The sequence below is a fragment of the Lactuca sativa genome, chromosome 2 (genome assembly GCF_002870075.4).
Source record: "Lactuca sativa cultivar Salinas chromosome 2, Lsat_Salinas_v11, whole genome shotgun sequence".
NCBI lineage: Eukaryota > Viridiplantae > Streptophyta > Magnoliopsida > Asterales > Asteraceae > Lactuca > Lactuca sativa.
The window spans coordinates 36,887,335-36,901,054 of record NC_056624.2 but is presented as its reverse complement, the minus strand read 5'-3'; positions in this window follow the sequence as shown (position 1 = coordinate 36,901,054).

The window sequence follows — 13,720 nt, the reverse complement described above, 5'->3', positions numbered from 1 at the left end:
CGCTTATTTTCATCTCAATAAACTTTTATTTATTATTTCAAAATGAATTACAATTTGACCTAGACTATTACACTGTTTTAAAATATCGGGTTGTTACATGTTGTGTTGAAATGTAATTGAGTACCCAAACCCTTATGAAGCCTCTTCCAAAACTAATAATAAAATATGGTGTCTCGGGTTAAAACCATTGAAACGGTACTGCATGACCTAAAATCACCTCCTTGACATAAATTTTAACTAGTATATCGGATGAGGAACTTTTCTAAATCATTATCGAATAATCACTCTATGTCAACCAATCAATAATGACCCTTATAGCCATTGGGTTTTATTAAAAAAATAGTACAATTTTAGTGACAAGATTTGATATGGTTAACAATGGAAACATTTTTGTTCGAATAAACTAAAACCATTTTAACCTACCAAGGATGAACTTGCAAAACATAGAAAGATAATAACAGCCATAGAAAGTATAGTCTTACAACATTTGAAGACTTTGATTTTCATGAGATATTGAAAGTTGGTGAAGTGTTGTATTAAGCTCCATTGAAGAAGCTCTCTAGATATATCCACCAATAAAGATATACACCAACAAAATATGCTAGTATACACTTTATAGTAAGTTACTTTTAAGGCATTAAGAAATATCCAAATAAGTCTTAATAGAAATCAAGGTATTGGTCTTCATTCTATGCATCATTTACACAAAAAAGGCAGAGAGGTGCTTATATCTTTGAAATTTGGTAGCCCTTTTGAGAGCTCTTGCTCTCAGTTTTGCACCACCAAAAGAAGAAGAATAACAAGTGAAAGAACTAACTCCAATTTATTAGAATTTCTTTCTTTTTTGTATCATCAAATGTAGACAATTGGCAAGACGATTAATCAATAAGAGTAAAGCATTCTTACAAGTATGGAGGAAGTAATAAACAACGCAAAAGCAAACCTAGCTCATGCTTCTCCATGTTATCAGTAATCATCATGTAAAGACAACAAAATGTAGTATCCAATAGATAACCCATAAGTATCCAGTTGAGATGTAATGAATTGGTCAATCTAAGCGGCCAAAAAGTTGAACATAACATTAACAATCATATTATATGATATCCAACTAGTTTTTGTTCTCTTTTATTATTATTTCCAGGAAACAATAATTCACAATATATCGGTAAATATTATATTCAACAAATAATGTTTTTCTAATTAAATACAAGTGTTTATATTTATTAATAATCAAAGTTACTCTAATAAATAATCAATTGTTAGTAATTTGCTATAAGGTGTAACCCTATAGGATCATATGTCCTTAACAATATCATTCTATAATGAATCTTGTGCATACAAGATCTTTCAGTCTACCTCTTACACAAGACTCATCACAGATTGATATACATAGTGGTGAATGTCTAACAGCATTTACATACGACAAAGAATGTCATTCGTCAACATCTAATACCCAAAAACCTCAAAGCTTCAGTTAATATATATATCAGGTAAGTTTATCAGTTACCCCTTTGTTACAAGCATCCTATTGAGCATGAGACTTGGATTGCAATCAATATCATTTGGTAATCAAGTTTGGGCACTAAGGTAGATAGTCAATTCTCAACACATATGAGGAACAAATCGCATCTTGACTACATAAGCCTCTTTCAGTGTTCACTACATACTTGAAATTAAGTTTTGTAACTATCAGATAAAGGATCATCATTTGACCATATCTAAGCACAACACTCTACTTAAGGCGTAATGCGTATCTCGAGTGTTAAGGATACGAAGATGTTAACTTTTAATTAGTTGTCATTTATAAAATCAATCAATGAGGTGATCTTGATGTGGTTCTGTTCTGTGCTTGTTCTGTGAGAATCAACTATTCTAATTTAGATTAGCCTTACCTCATATTTTTCCCCACAATTATAACTTATTATGAACATTTAGAATAATAAAATTATTCATGGATTAAATATGTTAATATATAGCAAAACAAATAGCATTCTGATGATATATCCCATAATGTCAAAACACTACAATGGTTATTGTTTTAATGTTCCAATATCGAACTTTTACTCAAATCAAAATCCATTTCTAGAATAAGGAATTCATATCGTAAAAGTGTGACTACTCAAACTTAGCTTAAAAGGAAGGACTTTATTAAATGGTTCGACAAAATTTAGATTGTGTGAATTCTGCGAATACTATCATCTCCATATTTGACTTTACTCTAAGTATAGGTAAATATCTTGCAAAATAATATTGTTTCTCTAATGTGACATAAAGTTTCTTAGCTTGATTAAGTATACTCTATAACTCATAAACAATTTGTAGGTTATCCCCGAATGTAAGGACTCAACCTAGTTTATTAATGATCCAGTTCATCCAATTATATTTGATTTTAACTACTAAAGTAGTAGTCCATTCTTATTTAGTAAATTATACAGTTGCTTTTTCATGGACCCCAATCTAACAAAACTTACTCTTCATACCATTATGAAGTCATAATCCTATTATAGTTCATAATTATACATATTTGTTTTGAAGTTAGCATCTTGTGTAGATCTTTACATATTGATCTTCTTATAAACTGATTAACTCATATACATTCTCTTATTTCTTCTTAAGTACACCTATAATATCCTCATAGTCATCCAACAATTTACTGATGTATCCAATTGGTATCTTATGATATGTTTAGAGAATAATTATATACCTGGTATTATGCATGATATGGCATACATGATGGATTTATTTTCCAAGAAAACTATATTTAAATAATTCTATCTAGCTCAAATTTATGTGTTAGGTCCTTTTGAGGGTAACTTGAAAGGTTGCCAGTTAACAAGCCAAGAATGCTTTGAAGAAATCTTTTATCTTGATCTCCTTTAAGATATTTTCAATTTATGCATAAAGACTTCAATACTTTAAAATTCTTCTTCATTTATCTCCATAGATTTTACATGTAAGGAACGTATCTTCTTTTCCATAAGTATTTCATTTTAAAAATACTTTCAATGTCAAGGTGAAAACGACTTTGCATCGTCAGAATATAATTTCAAATGATTGAGCATGCCTCATTTGTATAAGATTAGGAATATCACCATCCTCCCAATAGTTCTTAGTAAACGCAAATTTAATCTACATTTTGATAAAGAAAAACTTCAACTTTCATTTATATGTTAAATCAAGCATTGTACCCTCAAGATGTTTGCTTTAATATCCATAAGTGGATCTTAAGCCCTACCCATTTTAATAGGACAAAATGGATTAAGAAAACATCCCACTATTTCATATAAGATGAGGAATATCGTTATGCTCCCACTAGTTCGTAGTTAACACATATGTTATCTTCATTTTGATATAAAATCATACTTGTGTTTTCATATTGAAAAGAAGATTCCAACCTTGACATGTTTGTTTTATATCCACTAGTAGATCTTAATCCTTACACATTTTGTGCCACACCCCCAGCCGAGATGGCGAAACACGCCGGACTATACCACTAAGTTCATGGATCACAGCTAAACTGAGTATATAGCACAAGTACAACAATAAAAAAAATAGCATTCGTGTTCCATCTTGATATTTGAATACAAGGTTTTTACAAATAATAATAGTACATGAATTTCCTTAACATATAGGAATATAATACAAAAAAAAAACTAGGTCACCTGTAATCTGATCCATTTTGGATGTCTTTTTAACAATTTCCTAAGAATACATGTAGTTTTGAAGGTCAACACAAGGTTGGTAAGAGTTATAGGTTTTCTGCTAACAATAGTAATACTTCTAAAATGTCAAAAATGTTTTTTTTTTGTATATATAACAATAGTTAAAACTATTGGATTAGTGTATAAGTCCATAACCATATTTGGTAAGTACTTGACCCGGTTGTGCATGGTCCTTTTGGGTTGCCTTCACCAAAGCAACTTGATTGGAGACATAATAGAGAAAGAGGCTATTATGGATTATTAATATATTATAAGAATAATATATTAAAAGAGAAATCATATTTGTTTAGTTAACATTAGTCAAAAATTAATTAAGAATTAATTTTGTGATCAAAAGAAGTTAACTGAACTTGGTGGATTTAATTGTAATTATGTGATAGTTGCAAAGTAGGGCAATGGATGCCCTATGGATAGGGTGGACGAATTCAATGGGATAAAGCCCTAGAATTCATCCAAGGTAAGGATTATGGAATTATCTTATGGGCTGCTTGCTGGGTAAGCAATCAGATAAGGATAAGGACTGAAACCCTAATCCTTACACCTATATAAGGACCCTTCAGCATAGGAAAATCGGCCACTTGTTCCTAGAGCCGATTTTTACCTCTCCTCTCTCTCTCTCTCTCTCTCTTGCCTCTCCATTTGATCTTGGTGTTTGTGAGCCATTAGAGGTACTACACTTGTGGTACTTTCTTTCAAAGACAAGAAGATTGAAGATGTAGGTTGTTATTACAACATAACAACAAGAGGTATGTAATCCCTTCTACTTTCTAAATTTCGAAATACTTAGGAGCATGCTAGGGTTCTTCATGTGTTCATTATGTTGTGTAACTAATAATGAAAACATAGATCCATATCTAGGGTTGCATGCACACATATGATTGTTTGTATAAAACCAAGGTTCTAAAAGCTCGCCATGGCTCCGCCAAGGCGCGCCACGACTCCAAGGCTTGCACCTGCCGCCAAGCTGTGCCAAAACGCCGCCTTAACTCATATATGTGTATAAAAATTAATAATAATTGAAAATACATATAAAAATATTAATTATATAGAAATTCCTGTCTTAAGTCATGCCTTACAAACGTCATGACTCGCCAAGGCTCGGAAAAGCTTGAGGCTTGACATTGCCGCCAAGTCACTCCTTACGTTATTTAGAACCTTGTATAAAACTCATCAGTGGTATCTGAGCATTTGTTTTTTTTCTTTTCAATTAGCATTATACGAATGTATGAATTTGACACTTTAGGGTTTATGGCTAATAAACCCTAGGAGGAATCATTTTTGAAATTAGGGTTCTTGAACCCTAAATTTCAAATTTTGATAAGGGTTTTTCAAACCCTTTCCTTTGCCCCAAAATTTTGAATTCTAGGGTTTGCATAACCCTAAGGTTTTCGAATTTGGCCTCCTCCCCAAGATAAGATCCTAAATTTTCGGAATTTGGATAACCCCATATCTTGTAATTATATTTAAATGGTTTAAATATGGTACTTAAAGATTTTGAATTTTCCCATCCCATATTTTCAAATTTTAGGGCATTTAAGGGATTAGGTTAAATTAAATTGTTTAATTTAAAAGATAATCCTTCAAGATTTGATAATTAAAATTAATTGTTTGATTTTAGGATAATTATTAAATCAAGAGTTTTAATATATAAAATTTTAAAATTTAAAGGTTATAAATTTCGAAAATTTTAAAATTAAAATTAAAACCCTAGTATTTTGAAATGTTTAAAATACACCCTATACTATTATAATACTACAAGATTAATATATATATATATATATATATATATATATATATATATATATATATATATATATATATATATATATGTATAACTTAAAATGCTAGTCTTACTGTTACTATGCCTCATTCACAAAGCCGATATATAAGGGGGGGGGGGGGGGGGTGTATAAGGTTATGGCCTATAAAATGGCCGTTTAATGAGTGTCCACTCTCACCCACCGCTTCCTTGATTGGTGGAGGGTCGTTAGCCGAACTGGTAGGATTGGGCAAACCCTTTCTCATTAATAAGTATAAGGAGTTATTAAAGTAACTAAATGCTTTTACAACAATTCCCAATCTTAGTGACTTTAGGAAAATTGAATGGGTGCAATTCCATGAAATTACACTTTTCACCCTTGCTAAGACGTTAGTGGAGCATGTGTGGTTAACCAACACACTAATTGGGTTCTAAGCAAAGGTGGAAAAGGGTGACTCATTGTTGGTCATAGTTCGATGGAGCGTGTGTGGTTAACCGGCACATAAAATAGGTTACTGTAACAATGAGGGCACCATGTACATTTGCATGGTTATTCACACCCACTTTGTGATCCTTGGCATCCCAATCACAAACTAGAGGGGCACATCGAGATTTAAACATGCCATTGAAAAGTTCAATGAATCTCAAAGGAAGCTAGGAGTTTTCAATACATTTAAAACTTAATCTCTTTTTCGTTTTTCAAGGTGGAGAATTAGTGAATCGGCATTCACTTACCTTCAAATTAATTGCTTGTTAGATTACGGCATCCATTTTCTAATTTGTAAATAACGTTGTAGGATCCTAGCCCTAGTTTTTCATTTCGGTGTTTAATTGGGGATTCATTTCTAATAAAACTTTGTCCTTTTCTATTTTAAAATGTCGAACGTCAACAACATTTCTTCCGGCTCAAACTCCTCCGGCTCGTTCTAACTCATGAATTTATGTGGGAGAGTGATCTTTGACGGGTTCCATTTCAATGATTGGGTCCGCAACATCCGAATGGTCACCCAATATGAGGAAAAAGAGTATGTCCTTGATGAGAAGCTAAAGGAAATCAACCTCAACACTACCACTACTGAAGAAATCGCTGCCTTTGAGGCCCATGAGCATGATGCCACGAAAGTCCATTGCATCATGCTAGCGACCATGATTGCAGAACTCCAAAAGTTCTATGAGGATGTGTATCCCTATGAAATGCATCAAGACTTGTTGGACCGGTACCACCAAAGTGCGAGACAAGAAAGGTATGAAATCATCACCTTGATGATCACTCCTAAAATGGGTAATGGAGAGTTTGTCACACCCCAAAACCAAGAACGGCGGAAACGTTCTGGGGAGGAGGACGTCATGTAAAGTATCACAACAATGCAAAGTAGTAAACATGCAACAACATCATCCATTGCATTAATAGTATAATTTTAAATACAAGTGTGTTCTTTCATAGTATACAACAACATAATGAATAATCAAAATAAAAGACGGGTATGGACTGCTCCGTCTTCACAAAACCTGGTCGTCGTACCTGTCTATTTGTAACCTGAGAATACAAGTTATTTTGAAAGCGAGTATCAACCAAAAAGCTGATGAATTCATAAGTATTAATGTGTCTTTGATTTGTAAAACTGGTAATGAAAGACTTGAAATTGATTTGAAAGAAAGTTTGTATAAGTATGAAAATGTTTGTAACTAGTTGAAAACGTTTGAAAAAACCTAGAAATCACTATGATTCCTATTAGTTCTACCAAGACCCGACTGTTTTGAAAGTAGTCTTCTACTAAGACCCGAGTGTACGACTAATATTGTTATTATCTAACCTACCTCATCGATTATGTGAATATGGCACATAGTAAAGGTATTAATAATATATTGACTGGATTTTTATATCCTATTGTAATTGTCGTAAGTACTGTAGTATTTGTAATAAGTGACTACTTTTTATAGTATTTTGCCTTACTTGAGGGTTAAGGGATAATGTGATGGCTAGATCCCAGGCTAGACGCTCCCCTGTTAAAGAGATTTTGGGACCCACACACGACCCCTGCATGATTGCAAGCCGCGAACATCCACATTACTATGATCATGTATACCTAATATAACTATCATAATGCGTTAGTGTTTCATTGGTATAGTTAGATCCTGAAATCGTTCCATGATATAGCACCTAGTTATGTGTACTCTATTGTCGTATATGTAAACGTACTCATGTAACCGTATCTATGTAAACGTAGACATGTAAGCGTATTCATGTAAGCATATCTATGTAGACGTACTCGTGTAAGCGTATTCATGTAAGCGGATCTATGTAAACGTATATATGTAAGCGTATCTAAGTAAGTGTTGGAATAGTGTCTAAGGCTGCAACTATATTAGGCAAGTATTTGACCCGGTTGTGCATGGTCATTTTAGGTTGCATTCACCATAGCAACTTGATAGGATGATTTATTAAGAGAGAATAAATATTATTAATATATTATGAGAATAATATAAAGAATAATAATATTGTTATTTGATTAATATAAGTAATAGAATTAGTTAGAATTAATTTGGTGACTTAAAGAGATTAATTAAATAAGAGGGTATAAACTGTCAATTGTTTGATAGTTAAACTTTAGACTGTAAATCCATATTGGATAGATGGTGGACGGATTCTAGAAGCTAGTGATAGCTTCAAATCGTCCAAGTCTATCTAAGGAATGGATTTGGATTGCTTTAAGAGAAGATTATCCAATTAGGGTTTAAGCTGTAACCCTTAAGGAGTCTACAAGTATAAATAGACCCTATGGCAAAGGGAAATCGACACTTGATCTAAAGTAGAGAACCCCTGGCCGATTTCCTCCCCTATCCTCTCTCCCAAATCATCCTACTTGCTATTTGGTGTTTGTAAGCCATTAGAGGAGTGACAATTGTGACTCTAGAGCTCGAAGACAACAAGATCAAACAATAGATTCTAAGGTATGATTCTAGATCTGATTTAGTATTGTTTTTATTCCTAATTAGTCATTAGAAGTCTTGGATTCAAAGCATGTTTAATTAGAAAGCCTAGATCCAAGCATTAGGGTTTTGCATGCGCACATAGGAAAGTTCTTATGGCTAAAACCCATCAGTGGTATCAGAGCCTAGCTTGGTTTTCATTAAATTGTTGCTTGTTTGTTTGAAACTTAACTGCAAAATTCGTTTTGTGTTTCTGAGTCATGGACTCGGCGAATTCCATAGTGGACTCGGCGAGTTGGCCTGACTCGGCGAGTCCCTTGGTGCACTCGGCGAGTCCAAGCGTCAGGAATGGCCAGATTCAGGATTTCTTCATGATTATCTTATGGAAACTTACCTTAGTCATATTAGATCAACCCTAATCCGATTTTTTGATATATATGACTATAATCTTGATCTAATTAAAGATACTTATCAACTAATAAAATATTTAATTTCCTTATATGATAATTAATTAATTATTTTGATTAATTTGGTAATTATCTTGAAAGAAATCTTGAATAAATCAAATATAGATAATTAGGAAATTAATTGTTAATTAAAATTATTTGTTATTTGATCCTCCATGTTTTAAATGTTTAAAACTTGTCCTCAAGTTTTGAAATTTATATTTTGTGATTAAAAGTTTTAATTTAGACAATTTAAATTTCAAACCCTAGATTTTAAAATGTTTAAAATACAACCCTATACTAATATAATATTACAAGATTAATATATATATATATATATATATATATATATATATATATATATATATATATATATATATATATATATATATATATGTATAACCAAAATGCTAGTCTTACCGTTAGTAGGCCTCATTCACGAAGCCGATCTATAAGGTGGGTATAAGGTTGCGACCTATAAAATGGCGCTTAATGGGTGTACACTCACACCCACCGCTTGCTTGATCGGTGGAGGGTCGTTAGCCGAACGGGTAGGATAGGGCAACCTCATCCTCTCATTAAAAGTATAATAAGTAAAACAAAGTAACTACACATTTTTTAAAATTTCCCAATCTTAGTTACTTTAGGAAAAGTGAATTGATGCAATCCCATGAAATTACACTTTGCACCCTTGCTAAGAAGTTAGTGGAGCGTGTGTGGTTTACCGACACACTAATTGGTTCTAAGAAAAGGTGGCAAAGGGTGATTCATTGTTTATCATAGTTCGATGGAGCGTGTGTGGTTTACCGGCACATCGAATAGGTGATCGTTACAATGAAGGCACCATGTGAATTTGCATGGTAATTCACACCCGCTTTGTGATCCTCGGTATCCCAGTCACAAACAAGAGGGGCATATCGAGATTTAAACATGCCATTGAATAGTTTCAGTGAATCTCATCCGAACCTAGGAATTCTCAATACATTTAGGTCTAATAGTTCGGTTTTTATGGTGGAGAATTAGTGAATCGTCATTCACTTACCTTCAATTTATTTGCATGTTAGATTACGGCATCCCTTTTCTAATATGTAAATGTTGTTGTTGGATCCTAGCCCTAATTTTTCTTATTGGGTGATAATTAGGGATTCATATTCTAATCTATCTTTGTCCTTTCTATTTCTAGATGTCGAACGCAAACAACGCTGCTGCTAGTTCTTTCACGTTGATGAGCCTTTGCCAAAAGGTCACCTTCGATGGAACGAACTTTAGCGAATGGATAAGATACATTCGCACCATTGCTCGCTATGAGGATAAGGAGTATGTCCTCGATGAGAAGCTCGAGAAGATCAACCCTGAAATCGCTACTCCGGCTGAAATTACCACTTTTGAAACCCATGAGTGCGATGCAACGAAGGTACATTACATCATGATAGCCACCATGAACTTCGAATTCCAAAGTCCTATGAGGACATGTACCCGTACGAAGTGCATCAAGACTTATTGGAGAGATACCACCAGAACGCGAGACAAGAGCATTATGAGATTTTCACTAACATGATTTCCGCTAAGATGGGTCATGTAGAATCTATTACCATGCACCTGCAAAAGATGCAAAGGTATGTCGACCGCCTTCGCAAGTTAAATGTTGACTTTGGGGAAGACTTGGCGATCGACATGGTGCTTCACTCTTTGCCTCCGATGTACAATCAATTTAGGATGACCTACCACATGAACAAAGAGGAGGTCACCCTAAGCAAACTCCAAGGTATCTTGAGGGTCGCTGAGAGCAACTTCAAAGACAAGTCTGTTGCACCAACTCCCAATCCACCCGCTGCTCCTGTCTTGGCTATTTGTCAAGGAAAGGGAAAGAAGAGGAAGGCTTCGTCTAAGAACTATCGCAAGGTTAAAGCCCGAGATGGTGCCTCTTCTAGTGGGACCAAAGTTGATCCCGCTAATCCCTGCCCGAACCCTAAGGAGGCAGAGTGCCACCACTGCCACAAGATAGGACATTGGAAGAGAAGCTGCCCAGAGTACCTGCAAGCCATCAAGGAAGGAAAGATCAATCCATCTTTCGCAGGTATATACACAATTAAGTCTAACGATTCTAATCATGCTATTTCTTGGGTTCTTGATACAGGTTGTGGTTACCACATTTGTTCTAATGTGCAGGGACTAAGAAGAAGTAGGGATGTGGAGCAAGGAAGGATCAATCTAATCATGGGGAACAGAAGATCGTCGCCTGTAACCAAGATTGGAGTGTATTCTTTAGTGCTTAGGAATAATTTATATTTAGATTTGAACAATTGTTGCTATTCGCCAGAAATGGCTAGAAACATCATTTCATTTCATGGTTTGTTTAGACAAGGTTTTAGATTTTCTTTTAATAATGAGAATGGTTCTATTTTGGCTTATCTAAAAGGTGTTTTTTACTTTGAAGCTATACCATGTAATGGAATTTATGAAACTGTTATGATTGTTGATAACTTAGGAAATGATGTTTTGAATATAGATTCTTCCATTAGTATGGATAAAGCATCCTTGTGGCATTGTCGTCTTGGACATGTCAATAAGAAATGCATAGCCCAACTCCAAAAGGATGGAGTGTTGGAGTCATTCGACCTTAGGGAAGATGACACATGCGAGTCTTGTTTGCTTGGAAAGATGACTAAATCACCCTTCACGAGTACGTGTGAAAGGGGTGAGGGTCTATTGGACCTAATACATACCGATGTATGTGGACCATTTATATTAACCACAAAGGATCAGAACCACTTCTACGTGACATTTACCGATGATTATAGTAGATATGGGTATATCTATTTAATCAAGCAAAAGTCAGAAACCTTTGAAAAGTTCAAAGAGTTCAAGAATGAAGTGGAGAATCAATTGGGCAGGAAAATCAAGATGCTTCGATCCGAACGAGGAGGAAAGTACCTAAGTCTTGAATTCCACGATTATCTCAAGGAGCGTGGAATAGTTTCACAATTGACGCCTCCTAGGACACCGCAGCTGAATGGTGTGGCAAAAAGGCGTAATCAAACCTTATTGGATATGGTTCGCTCTATGATGAGTCGTGCTTCACTATCATTCTCTTTTTGGGGGTATGCCTTAGAGACTGCCGCCCATATCCTTAACCGAGTCCCTACGAAGAAGGTTGCCAAAACACCTCACGAGATGTGGACAGGGAAAGCTCCCTCGTTAGCACATATCAAGGTTTGGGGTTGCGAGGCTTTCGTAAGATGAGATACTCACGACAAGCTCGAACCTCGAAGTGAGAGATGTATTTTCATCGGCTACCCGCAGAAATTCTTTGGATATCTCTTCTATAGACCGAAGGACAATGTTGTCTTTGTTGCGAGGAGAGGAGTTTTCCGAGAGCGAGAACTCATAGGCAAAGGAGACAGTGGGAGGCAAATCGAGCTTGAAGAAATTCAATATTCGATAGATGAAGGAACCTCTACCGCTGGCACTCAACCCGAGGAGGAAACTCCGGTTGAACCAATTGACGAGTCCTTACCTCTTAGATGTTCCGATAGAGTTAGACTTCATCCCCAGTTTTATGGTTTTCATATTACTACCGAAGGGGACACGTATATTAGTGATGGTACACTAATAAATCTTGATGAACCTAATAGCTATAAGGAAGCCATGGCAGGCCCGGAGTCTGCGAAATGGAAAGAGGCAATGGATAGCGAGATCCAATCCATGCATGATAACTAAGTTTGGAACTTGGTTGATAATGTAGCCGGACGTAAGACCGTTGGGTGCAAATGGATCTTCAAGAAGAAGACCGACGTGGATGGAAATGTACACACATATAAGGCGCGATTGGTTGCGAAGGGCTTTACTCAAACTCCCGAAGTTGACTATGATGAGACCTTCTCACCAGTTGCGAAGATAAAATCTATTAGAGTGATGCTAGCAATTGCCGCATTTCATGATTATGAGATTTGGCAAATGGTTGTCAAGACCGCTTTCCTTAACGGAAAGTTGGCTGAGGATGTTTACATGGCTCAGCCAGAGGGGTTTGTGGATCCGAAGCATCCGAATAGAGTTTGTAAGCTTGAGAAGTCCATTTATGGACTTAAGCAAGCGTCTCGTAGATGGAATCTTTGCTTCGATGATAAAGTCAAAGAGTTTGGATTTGTACGAAGCGAAGATGAATCATGTGTATATGTCAAATCCAGTGGGAGTATAGTTAGCTTCCTCGTTCTATATGTTGATGACATATTACTCATAGGAAACGACATCCCGACTCTGCAGGAGGTTAAGTCCTCGCTCGGGAAGTGCTTCGCTATGAAGGACCTAGGAGAGGCTTCTTACATTTTAGGAATAAGGATAGTAAGAGAAAGAAGTAAGAGACTAATTGGACTTAGTCAGAACACTTACTTAGAGAAGGTACTAAAACGTTTTAGTATGGAAAACTCAAAGAAGGGAGAATTACCGATACAAAGTAATGTCAAGTTGAGTAAGACTCAAAGTCCGAATACCGAAGCTGAAATAGCAGAAATGAGCCGAGTACCATACGCTTCCGTAGTTGGCTCAATCATGTATGCTATGACTTGTACTCGCCCTGATGTAGCCTTTGCTTTGAGCATGGTTAGTAGATTTCAAGGGAATCCTGGCAGAGCCCATTGGATTGCGGTGAAGAATATCCTTAAGTAACTTCGGAGGACGAAGGAATGGTTCTTAGTCCTCGGAGGGAGTGATGACTTGAAGGTGCGAGGGTATAGTGACACCAGCTTTCAGACCGACAGGGACAGCTACCGTTCGCAGTCGGGCTGGGTCTTTACCCTGAATGGAGGAGCAGTGACATGGAAAAGTTCCAAGCAGGAAACTGTAGCTGATTCAACGTGCGAATC